Raw genomic sequence first — 12,970 nt, forward strand, 5'->3', positions numbered from 1 at the left:
TAACGTTTTACTTGGGGAAAAAATACACCATAAAAGAAAGATGCTTATTTTCAATAGGAGGTTATTCCTTGAAGGAGGATTTCAAAATATGCAAATGTCTTTATTTTCATCTTTGTGACATCTGCGTTTAGAATAGCATATCAGCAAGCTAATTACGTAACAGTCCATTTGTGTGGAAAGTCCAGGGACAAATTTATCTGGTAAGGGCATGGCAGCTGACCCATGCATGGCACTGCACTGAAGTCACGAGTGTTTCTGGAATTTTAATTCTTCAGAACGTCTTTAAAAGTATTTGTCAAGATAAATGCCAAAGGTGCCTCTTGCTTTTATAGATGCTTTTAGATGATAGTTTGTTCTGTAATGTGCTTCACTTCTTAAGTGAAGTTGCAAGAGTGATTCCACAACTGTCCTTTCACTTATGCATATATTATTTAAAGTTACAGCCTACTTATACTGCTTGCTGATGGGTTGTTGAGTTAAGAACTTTAGAAAAAAACCATATAGATGTGATTAATGATTTTTACTCAAGAAAATGATTCAATTATATAAATGAGAAACACTAAATTAAGCATTCAATTTGAATAGAGAGTACTGTATGTGTATTTGTGGTGGTTTTTCCTTGCTGGGCAGTTGGACTCCACCATAACCACTCTCTCACTTCCCCTCCTCAGAAGAAGAGGGGGAGAAGAAAATATGCTGGGAAAAAAAAGGCTCCTGGTTGAGATAGGGATAATTTAATTAAAATGAAAAGGAACCGGGGGGGGGGGGGGGGGGGGGGGAAGCAAAGGCTGTGTGGAAGCACAGAGAGGGGAAAAAATATTCTCTACTTTCCATCAATGATTGATGTTCAGTCACATCCCAGGAAGCAGGGCCTCAATATGCCTAGCAGTTGTTTGGGAGACAAAACCAGGAGACAAGTAAGTACTTGAGTAAGAGACTTGGTAAGTACTTGATCAACGTTTGGGAGATCTGGATTCTTGTCTTTGCCTGAGAAATAATTTTGGGCAAGTGTTTGTCTCTCCTGAAAATGAACATCTCAGTTGTAAAACGGAAGACATCCTAAGAGGTGAAGATCATAGTTGTAGATTGCTAGCTTTATTAATCTCATGAAAATTAGAGTTATTTGAAAATTAGCGGTCATTTTTTTTTTTTTCTCATTGTTGCATGAGAGGATGATTTTTTATCAGCATTTGGCCAGGACTGAGGGAAAGGGATCAAAGTCATCTTGGTCAAGGCAAAGTAAGTGCCTAAGCGTTCTCTCCTTTTCTTCAGTGTTTGAAGACAGAGAATCCAAATGTTTTCTCCTCCTTTGTACTACTCTACAGGAATCCCACAACAAAGTAATTTCCTTCTAATGCTTATCTGGTAATCACCTATTATAAATAAATGAAATAATTAAGGAAAAATATATAAATTACTTAAGTTGGTATATCTTTCTGGCACCAGTCAGCAAACAGATTATGTGTTCTGAGCTTTTGGTGCTCATTACATGGAGCTTGCTTTTACTGTTCTACAGGTGTCAATAATTATAGTTGGAATTATAAGCAAAAACCTGGAAAAAACAATTGTTTTCTCAGCCATTTGTTCAGAAGTTTTCAGAAATGTTTCACAGGTTCTTAAAGCTTTTATCTATTTCAGTATTTGAAAGATTCCATTCTTTTCCATAACTGTGATACATGTAACATTGGTAAAATACTGGATTTCATTTTTCCAGCTTGGTCAGAGCAGAAAAAAAAACATTTATAGTGAAGATCTCAATCTTAAGTCTTCATTTATTTTTTTCTTACAGGTCTATCTATTTGACAGAGTTACACAATTTGAGTCTTTTTTTAAACTAGGTGAAGTCTGTAAGGTTTGATAAATAAAATCAGTACAGCATCCATGTAGATGCATGGCACTGCTTGTCTGTTATCGCTAGTGTCATGCTGCTTTGCAATGAGCTGCTTGTAGTGCACTGTCAAAATGTTGGAGAGCTTTTTTTTTTTTTTGTGAGGACACAAAGAATATACAATAGGGCCTTAAGTATTTATGAAATGTATTTTGCAATGAATTTGCTGTTAGTTTCCATGCAAGTCTTGCTATTTCAGAGTGGTTATTGATAATTTTAAGGTTAAATTTTTTCTACCACTAAAATGAGAGAGAGAAAATACTGTTAGCTGATGATGTAATTATGGAGTAATAGTCGTGATGAAATGGTGAGAGGGTTGTATTTAAATATGGTTTTGGAAATAAACCCCTATTGTTCTTGTAAGCCAGAAACAAATGGAACGTGTTTCATTATTATGATTTTACATGTGAAATATTTCTTGGTTGACTTAATTAGCCATTCATTGACTAATTCTAAGTAACATTTCTTAATAATTTTCTGTAACTGCTAAAGAGAGATCGTTTGCTTTGGAAAGAAAATGTAAGTGGTAGAATAACAGCAGGTATTGTGGATGATTTTGTTTACTATTTGCTTTTTGCTTTAAAGGATAATAAAGATGGAGATATTATGAAGTTGAGGGCCACTTTTTTTAAATTAGCAATGAACAACATCAGATTGGTCAGGAAGTAAATACACTACTGTTACTTTGAAAGATGATAAAAGATATCCTTTGTGGGTTGACAGGAACTAGACAAAAACTTCCCATAGGCATGTGTACCTAAGTTAATTTGATAAGGGAAATTTTTCAGGTCGCAAAATTCCCAGCAGTGTAATTTGATGCACCATTGCTAATCTGTGTCCTGTGGTGAAGAAGGCTAAAACTGTAGCAGGGAATGTGACGACAAATGCTAATCATAAGCTATCATAAACAGCAAGTGAAGTAACCCTTTTTTCAGCTCTTTAGCAGCGTACAGCTTTTATGTTGCTATCTTGTCACAATAATGTCATCTTTTAATAAACAAGCATTAGCAAATCTTCTGCCTCACTGTTTGCTGTGTCAAGCAAATACTACAGTGAAATCAGTATATATTTGTGTTAAAATTTGAAAAAAGATACAAAGCTAACAATGTTATTTTGTGTTTTATACTACTACTCGTTTCTTACAATGGGAAGCTAGCAGTTCTGTAAACTTATCAGTTTTCCATATTATTTTTATTTATTTATTATGTAGGCTTCTTAAAGGGTTACTTAAAAGTCTAAATTGTGGAAATTCAGTTCATAGTTAGGTCCTCAACTTCACAAAAAAAGAAAAAAAATATATACACAAAAACAAACAAACAAAAACCAACAACTTCAGGTTTGTACTCTGGAAATATATTTTCAGGTGGGGAAAAGAACTTTGCTCAGCGAAGTACGCTTGATAAACAGCTCTTTGAGGTACTTTTGAAGGAAGAAAAAAACAACAAAACAGCAACAACAGAAAGCAGTGCTATGTGCTGAATAGCATAGGTATAACACAGGATACAGATGAGGCTTAACACATAGACTTAAAACACAGGTTAGTGTGAGGCTTTGTTTTCATGTTACAAATTAGGCTACAGCAGTGCTGTCTTCAGGTATTGCTGTTTCTCTTGCTGTACACTGCTCATTCGTGCCCTTACAACAAGGAATGAATCTTTCAGTTGCAGCGGAGCAACAGTCTCCTGAGGCACATTGTGAAGTCAAAAAATAATCTGGAAGCTCTTCCTTCTTAATCTGGGCCAGTTCCTGGAGTTAGTTCACTGTGGTGGCCCCAAAGTTATATGGCTGTAATAAAGGGACAACCCTTAACCCTGTTTTATTGCTTGGCCCTTTATATTGTCAAGTCACGTATGAATGGTGGTGGTGTGTGATGCTGCTGATTGCCACCTAAGGAGAAAATTTTGGTGCCCTGCCACCTAGCTGTGTGTTCCTTGTGCTGATACTTACATTCAGTTAGCCCCACACTGAGCTAATTGAGTGACATAGGTTATCAGAATAACACTTTTGGGCTGGGGGAGTTCTATTCTTTTTTTTTCATTTTATACCCAATATATGTGTATCGCATCAGGCAAGCACCACTGTTGGCGCTAGAGAACTGACAGCCCACAGCTAGATTGGCTAAGTTACCTCTTAGCCAACAACACTGGCAATATCATGTTCCTGAAAAGGCTGTCTGCAAGCTTTCTATAGACATTATAGGAAAAAATAAAAAAGAACAAAAAAAAAAAAAAAAAGAAAAAAGACTTAAACTGAATTTGCAGTAAGATATGGGGGTGGTTTCATGGAATTTATCAGGGCATATCTCAGAGAATAAAAAAAAAAAGGGGGGGGGGAGAAAGCCCCAAACCATTAAAAAAAAAAGTAGCAGATGACCTCTAGATAGCATAGTCAGGTCAGCATTTCTGTAGAGAATGGGAGATGAAGATGACAGTAGGGATGGGTTGTGAAGGGCTTTGACAGTGAAATATGGCTCATACAGCAGTAATCAAGTCAGGGGAGAATGGGAACTGGGGTGAAAGTTTTAGCTATCTGGATGACTGATCATACCCTTCCATGTTGCACTCTTTTTCATAGTGTTGGTAATCTCTGCTTTATGCATAAGTATTTCTGTTTCTCATTGTTATGAAAATAACCCCGAAGAAGGAAAATGAGAATGAACTCCTTCATTATTTCCCTGAACAAGTTCAGACTACAGGAAAAAAGAAAAAAAAAAAGTAAAATTCTGCAGCATTCTGTTCATCTAGCTGGTAGTTCTGAAAAGAAAATGTAACTCCCTAAATGTAGGTGTTACTTTGTCATACCTCATGTACTGTGATCCAGTAGGTTATTGAAGCTCTTCTGTCACCAGTATTGTTTTCAAAATCAGGTTGTACCCATAAAACTCCACCAGTCATTGTGCTCAGTCCCACCTCCTATAAACATTTTGAATTAAATTAAAAAAAAAAAAACCTTGAATTAAAAAGAAGGGTTTTTATTAAGGAAACCCTTAATGGCAAACTGAGATAATTCCTACCAAGTTTTTGAACTTGTAGTTTGCTGAAGTACGTTATGCCAATTTAACATCCAGATCAGCTTTCTCTGGAAGAGCATAACTACATGAAACAGGTGATACTGCATCTGCTGCTGCTGTGGGTGTTGGAGGGAGGAGAGGCAGAGTCAGCTGTGTGATTGTGTATTTCTAGGATGCACTATGCCTGACTTTTTCAAAGATTTACTGGGTTCTAAAGCATGAAATGCAACATCTTGTGCTTTATCTCAGTCTCTGAGCTCTATGAAGAGTTTTTGCAACAAATTAATAGCGGACATCAAAGACAGGTGGCCCACTGGCTGATAAACACTGGTGTTTAGTTAAGTGTTAAGAAGTGTACTGCTTTCTAACAGAGGACTTAAAAATGTGGCATAGCTGACTTGTAGGAATGTATAATTTTACTATCCCCTGTGCCTTGTAAAAGGCCAAAGCTCTTTGAAATATTTGTCTATTTTGAGGAAAACAATATTCAATCATTTTATTTATTAGGTTTGCTCTGGATTAATGCCTTTGAAATCATATGCCATATTTTGAGCATGTGGGAATTATCTGAGAGCTGTGCATATTGTTAAAATGACAGAGTTTTACATCAGAGAGTATAACGTTTTCTTTTACCCTATGCCTCCCACGCAAAGCGGCCTAAGAAAAGAAGTTATCTTCTCCTTAGAAAAATACACAGCATAGGCCATTGGTGCTAGTGGTGCCACAGGGCAGGGCTCCAAATGGCAGAGGGCAAAGCTGCCCTCAGGGCCTGCAAGGGCAGCCCCAGGACCTGTGTCAGCCCCTGCAGAGATCCCAGTCAGGGACCTTCCAGAGAGGTTAGGCAGTGTCGGGCAGCATCAGCCTCCTCTTCCTTCCCATGGCAGCCTCTCCTGCTGTGGGCTGAGCTTCAAGGAAAGGTTGGACCTGATGCTTAGGGACATGGTGTAGTGGGTGGCATTGTTGGTAGGGTGATGGTTTGACCATGTGATCTTGGATGTCTTTTCCAACCTTAGTGATTTTATGATTCTATTCTATGGTTCTGCTGCTATAGGAGATTAGGGATGGAAAACTGCAGTCCCACAAGTTGTGCTGGACTGATTCTGACTCCTGAAATGGGGCATAGCCGTTGGAGTTGCATTTCTAACTGTGGTTACCATACGCCTTGAAAGATAATAATGGTTTACAGTTCCTGTAAAATGCATAAGGAAATGTAATGGAAGGCAATCTTATTTGGAAGATGTGATCAAGTCCCAGTGGTAGGCTTGGCAACCAAAGGAAAAGTATTTGGGGAGTTCTCTAATTAGAGGTTTGGTTGTTTGTCTTGTCATCTTGACATTCTATTTTGTTTAATCTATTCTGGATGTTTCTACCACAATACATACCGGAATAATGGTATTTTTTAGTTGTAGATCACTAAGACACTTTCTTCAGGAATATATGGAATAATCTTTCTGATGTTTAATTTGATTAAATATAAAATGAAATCTGAATAGAGAAGAGTACCTGCATTTTGTACACATGACCTGTTTCAAACCTTTTTATTCTGCAAGTGTAATTGTATCGTAATATATACAGAACTGCATCAGGAAACAGCATTTGTTTTACTGGGTATGTACTTTGTTAATTCTTTTCCTACAAAATGTTTTGCTATGACTTTATCAGTAAGGTTTTAAAAAGTTAACCAATTTCATATGATATTATCTTTAAGAGACTTCTGGATTCTGTTAGATACATGTGGGCATTTTGGATTTGTTTGTTTCCTGGAAGAGTCCTACCCTTTTCTCTGTTGTCTGGTTAGTACAGGTGTATCTGAAAATGAGATGGTGAGTAGATAGGATAAATACGTGTGTAAGACCTGCTTCTGTATTGTGCTAAATGCTTGTGGTAGTAGAGTTGTGTAAGTCAATTCTGATCTAGCCAAATCAGTCACGAAAAGATACTGTTCCTATTTCTTTTTTCCTTCCTTCTCCCCCACATTGTCTGCTGCCATCTGTGCATCATGCCTCATTCCTCTCACTGACCATATTACTAATTGGACCGTTGAACTAATTAAATTTACTATCGTAGTAAAAAACCTGCCCATTTTTGCTGGATATCATCTTCATGGAATGGCCCAGTGAACACCAACGTCAGCTCAAGATAAGTGGGAAGTGCAGAAGGAGAGAGCAAAAATAGGACAAAACAATTTTAGCAGGATGCTTTTTGATCTGTGTAGCCCTTCTTGTGTATGTTCACCCTTAATTAGTGTGGCATATGCTCAGCTTCTACTGATGTCAGGAACATCTACAGAGCTGACCAAGGATTTCACAGTCCTTTGGACCAAAGAAAGAGGATTATATAGGAATTCCTCTCACTTTTTCAAAATGATAAAGATAAACTGAAAACAGCATTTGTAGCAGGAATGAAATTCTTGCATAATGAATGTGTGACTATAGTATCTATTTTTATCTGTGAAAATATTTGTTCCAGCTCATCTGTGAGATGAGAACAAAATTAAGAATTCCAAATTCCACTGCTAACTGGAAATAATTAGAGAAAGGCCTATTCTAAAAAAATATGCAAATTCATATGATATTTTCTAATGAATAACAGCAAATGCTACTGCTTAAGAGTCCTTGCCAAAGTAATGCGTGTGATTTTTGTAGGTGCATTGACAGCTGAAGCCATTATTGGATTCTGTTTTGATAGCGTTGCCTCAAGAAGTGGAGTAGCTTTCCTAATTAGAAACACATACACCCCTATTTACTCAAATTAATTTATTGAACTAACATAGGCTGTATCGTGAGACTATCTGTTGTGTAAGTGGTCAAGCTATAGAAGCAGACGACAATACTGAGAATGGTGCAGGATTTTCAGGTCATTGTATTTAGTAGAAGCCCAAGGGAAAGTACAGCCATTAGTGGAAACTCTGTTACTTTGCAAAGTAGTTCTATGTAAAAGAGATGCAATTTGTTTTTGTCAATCAATTCCATTATTTATTGATTTTTGTGTGTGTGTATGTGATGTATTGTACTGAAAATCAACACAAAATGTAGCCGGTGATGTGTGGAGTTTTCCATTAAACAAGGAAAAAATGGAAATTTAGAAATCTACAGAATGCAACTGTAAAGTTCAGTTTGGAGATTATTAGGAGGCAGGCTTTAATTATATAATTGTCTGTTATTTCATAATACATTATTTCTACCATCTGAACTACAGTGTGTTCTGTCATGCAAGTGATTACATTTTAGGAGGGCTTATTTCATAAGTAGCTAAATTTTAATACAGTAAATTATGATCTTTAAAAACTGTATTGTAACATTTTTTAAGTTTTCAAATATTGTACTGTAGGCCTCCCCCGGTCCCTTTGTATTTTGTCATTGCAAAAAGAAGGGAAAGATGAATGACCTTACACAACAGTTCAAGAACCTATCAGAAACCTCTCATCTTTTTCTTCCTGAGGTTGGATAAGATGGAGAAAATCAGATCGCTGCTCTACACTTTTTGAGGCAGAGTGAGGCCTTCCTAATTATATTGCCCAAAAGATGGTTTAGTAGCTTTTATATTGCATCAGTTTATAAACATTTTTACATTTTCATTGTTAATGTTTGATCCAGGAAAAATCTAGCACAAAAATTATCCTTTTGAGGATTACGAAAATAACTGTGATAGATTTGCCACAAACAAATTGTAAAATCTGTATTAAAATGATGAGACGAGGAATCATTCATTTTTTTTCCCAGCCATTTGTCAAAATTAAATTTGAGTTCAGCAATCTTAAGGGTAGAAATTAATTGTAAGGCTCCTTATTTAATGTTGTCATGGTTTAACCCGGCCGGCAGCTAAACACCACGCAGCCGTTCGCTCACCCTCCCCCTCCCTCTCTGGGACGGGGGAGAGAAATGGAAAGTGAAGCCCGTGAGTTGAGATAAAGACAGTTTAATAAGACAGGAAAATAATAATAACAAAAGTAATAATAAACAATAATAATAATAATACAATGGTGATAATAGGAAAATAATAATAATATGTACAAACAAGTGATGCACAATGCAATTGCTCACCACCCGCTGACCGATGCCCAGCCTAACCGAGCAGTCTGGCCCCCTCCCCCGGCTAGCCACCCCTATATATTGTCTAGCATGACGTCAGATGGTATGGAATACCCCTTTGGCTAGTTTGGGTCACCTGTCCTGGGTCTGTCCCCTCCCAGCTCTTACTGCACCCCCAGCCTGCCTGTTGGCAGGACAGAGCAAAAGGCTGAGGTGTCCTTGGCTTGGTATAAGCACTGCTCTGCAACAATTAAAACATCGGGGTGTTATCAGCACTCTTCTCATCCCAAGCCAAAACACAGCATTCCACCAGCTACTAGGAAGAAAATTAATTCTGTTCTAACTGAAACCAGGACAAATGTCCAGATATTTCTACTGTGGTAGCTGGCACTTGTACTGGTAAACATGCATCTCTCAAGTCAATCTGTTTGATTAATGAGTTCTCATGAATTCAGTGAAAACATTTCAGTAATTTGTCACAACTATGATGCACTAAATACACATCACCTTTATGTACGACATTTTAGTGATGTTTTCTGTTTTACAATGGCTGTATGCCTATCTTGTGATAGGCCACAGCACCTTCAACAATTCCTTCTAAATATCTGATAGTGCTTTCCACAAGAAGTGGCTTTGTAAATGAATTGCTTCAGAGAAATTAATCATGTTTTCCTGCCCCCCTTTTTTTTGTTGTTTAAATCTCCGATGTATTCTAGGCAGTGAGGGTAACTTTATTTTTTTCCAAAAGCTCTTTTGGACTTTGGAATCATTTGAGACCATCTGCAGAAATTAATACCTCTGTTCATGGTAACGTTTTGAATGGAGAAAAGTTTTTAAACTGACTATAAAACTTCAGGTTTTCATTCCCTCTAATGACCTCTGTATTTGTGATATAGAATCACAGAATAGTTTGGGTTGGAAGGGACCTTAAACACGACCCAGTTCCAACTCCTCTGCCATGGGCAGGGACACCTCCCACCAGGCCAGGTTGTCCAAAGCCCCATCCAGCCTGGCCTTGAACACCTCCAGGGATGGGGCATCTACAGCTTCTCCAGGCATCCTGTTCCAGTGCCTCACCACCCTCATAGTAAAGAATTTCCTCCTAATACCTGATCTAAACCTACCCTCTTAACACTACACTCCCTGACAAGGAGTCCCTCCTCAGCTTTCCTGTACCCCCTACAGGAAGGGCGCGAGAAGGTCTGCCCAGGGCCTTCTCTTCTCTAGGCTGAACAACCCCAACGGCCTCAGCCTGTCTGCAGAAGAGAGGTGCTGCAGCCTGCGATCATCCTTGGGGCCCTACTCTGGACTTACTCTAATAGGTCCATGTCATCCATGTGCTGGAGGTCCCAGAGTTAAATGCAGCACTCCAGATTGGGTCTCCAGAAGAAATTGTTCGGATCCTGAAGACAGTTTTTAAACCATACCTGTGAGCTTGACTTCCAGTTATGATTTCTAAGGAAGATTGAAGACTTTCTGTAGTTATCTGGTTTGAGCTAAGCTGAAATAATAAAAAGAAAGCTGGTTATCAAATGAACATTTTGAAAGAGTGACTTGCCACTAATGCCTTCCATTTTTGACCCTGTATTTGGAAATGTAAGATTCCAGTAAGATTTATTTTTGTTTATTCTCTGTATATGTCAAAAGTTCTTTTGCTATGTGTTATCTGTCCTTGTAGCATAGATCTTTTGGCAAGAAAAAAAAAATTAAATCACTTCTTACTTGCCTTGTGTTCTGTGATTTTGTAAGGTCTTTTATGGTTACAGTTCTTCTGTGCCTCCAATCTCTAAGCTTAAACCCATTGTCTGAGAGTGTATGCAGTCTCGGAGTATATTAAAGAAAGGCATTTAGAAGTTGATTTGATTTATTATTTAAGAGCAGCAGACACTGGTAAAGATGAATGAAAATACTAATTGAGGAAAGAGCCTGTCATTCCATAGTAGTTTAAAGGACAGCAAGGTTATAATACATTAATGTTCAGGAAATTAAATAACAGCTTTTTAGAGTATTTGCCATCAAAAAGCATTGGTTGTGCCACATCATTTGTGGAGGTGCTGTGAAAAATATGTTTACTATCACTCAGGCATCTTTGTTCACTTTTTCTTTATCTTATGTCGTTACAAAATTCTTGAATTTTACTGGTGTAGTATATAAAAGAGTAAGATTATTATATACTAAGCTTGCTTGTGATGATATAGATGAGCACTGAAACAAATCCGTCTGCGTTGTTAAATTGTTATTAAAAACAAACCTTGTTTTTTCTAGTAACAAGAGGTGCTTTGCTTTGTTTATCACTGTTTTTCTCTGTAAATGTAAAGCTTTTCTGCATGATGCTGTGGTTCCACTAGTTCCATTTCCTTGTTTTCCTGTATTTTTCTACTATTTGCGATGTTCTTTTCTACATCTTTTGTGTAAGATATCTAAATGTTTTGCTCAATGGTGAATTTGCCCTCATAGTTCATTGATTTGTTTTTCTTCTTCTGGTTAATTTAGACAATAGAACTGTCTTGTGTCACATCTAATATATCAGATTTAATAACTTTCAGTGTATAGAGCTAAGGATATTTAGTTAACTTCAAAAGAGCATGAATCACAGGAAGCTGAAATATCTGGGCTTTTCAAGACAATCTGAGACATTTCTCTAAGCCACCCTTTCCGTCAGTGGAAGCATTAGCACTGACTGAATTTTCCCTTCAAAATTCAAGGAACAGTGTTCAGTTGCCTTCTACCTTAGTCATTTTTGTGTAGGTTTTCCTTTTTTTTAAAATATGTTAATCCTGTAAATTCCTGGTGATGTCCTTTGAGGTCATCGAAAAAGTATTTCCAGCTTTCCTCATTGGTGTTAAATTAAGGAATTGTGGATGATGGAAATGAAAGTGGTTCATATTGGACATCATATTATGTCTCTGGCATATGGTTCTCCTTTCAATTTTACTTTTTGTGATGAGCTGACATATTTTTGGTACATTTATCTTTGCATTTCTTCCCTTTTCTGATACTGTGTCCTCTGTGGAATACTCTCAGTGGAAACATATGTTCAGAACTTCAAAGTAATTACACTATTACTAAAAGCTTCGTAATCAGATTACTGAAACTAAATGTTGAAAAAATTTGATTTTCTTTTATCCAATCATATCAATTTCATTCCAGTCTGCTCTGCAGTTGATTGAAGAAACATGGCAGGACAAAGTCAAAGGCTGTTTATAAAGAACATCTAAGTCTGCTGTAGACCAGTTCCTCATGAACAAAAGTGAGCTTAGAGCAGTTTCTGGTTTGAGAGAGCAGGATTAATTTATATATGTATTGCCCATTTTAACAGTAAATTTTTAGTTGCAGTTACCTCCACTTGCCAAAGTGTATAACTTGCCACAAATGAAGCATGACCCTGTCTCCGTATGCTTATTGACCCACTTTTGTAGAAGCATTAGGCTCAGTAGGTATCTGAACTCCTTTGTTTACAACACAGTGCATTTATTCTCATTTTTCTTCTTGTAAGGATAAATTTGTTGTGATCACATGGTTGCAGCCAAAGCTGTTTACTGCCAGGAACATTTTTTTTGATCTAAAAAAGAAAAACAACAGAAAAAACAAAACAAAAAAAAACAACCAAACAAACAAAAAAAACCTTGTCATTTTGTTCTAGAAGAGTTAGGGTGTAATTCTTAGGCTTGTGAGAAGATGTCACGAACAGGAGGTATACGTAATATAATTTCTTCCTTAAATTTTTTGTAGCTCATCTGGAAAATGTGGGGTTCTCCTAAGAACTTGAGATGTTGACTTAATGATCTTGAACCAAAAGGTTGCTGTCTATTACAGTCTCACTGGGCCCCGGGTGTAGCAGTCTGTTGACATGCTTTGTATTTTTTCTCCAACCTATGTGAATTTGCAGGCTCACTGTCAAGCCAAGTATTTTGGCTTATTGACTTTACATAATCTTAAAGTATTTTATTGATATTAAATCTGCACTTATATTTGACCTAGCTTTAGCCTGATGCATCTTTTATGTAAACAGATGGAGCTCTTAGGCAGATAAATCTGAAG

Source organism: Aythya fuligula, chromosome 3 (assembly GCF_009819795.1).
Source record: "Aythya fuligula isolate bAytFul2 chromosome 3, bAytFul2.pri, whole genome shotgun sequence".
In the NCBI taxonomy this organism is placed as follows: domain Eukaryota; kingdom Metazoa; phylum Chordata; class Aves; order Anseriformes; family Anatidae; genus Aythya; species Aythya fuligula.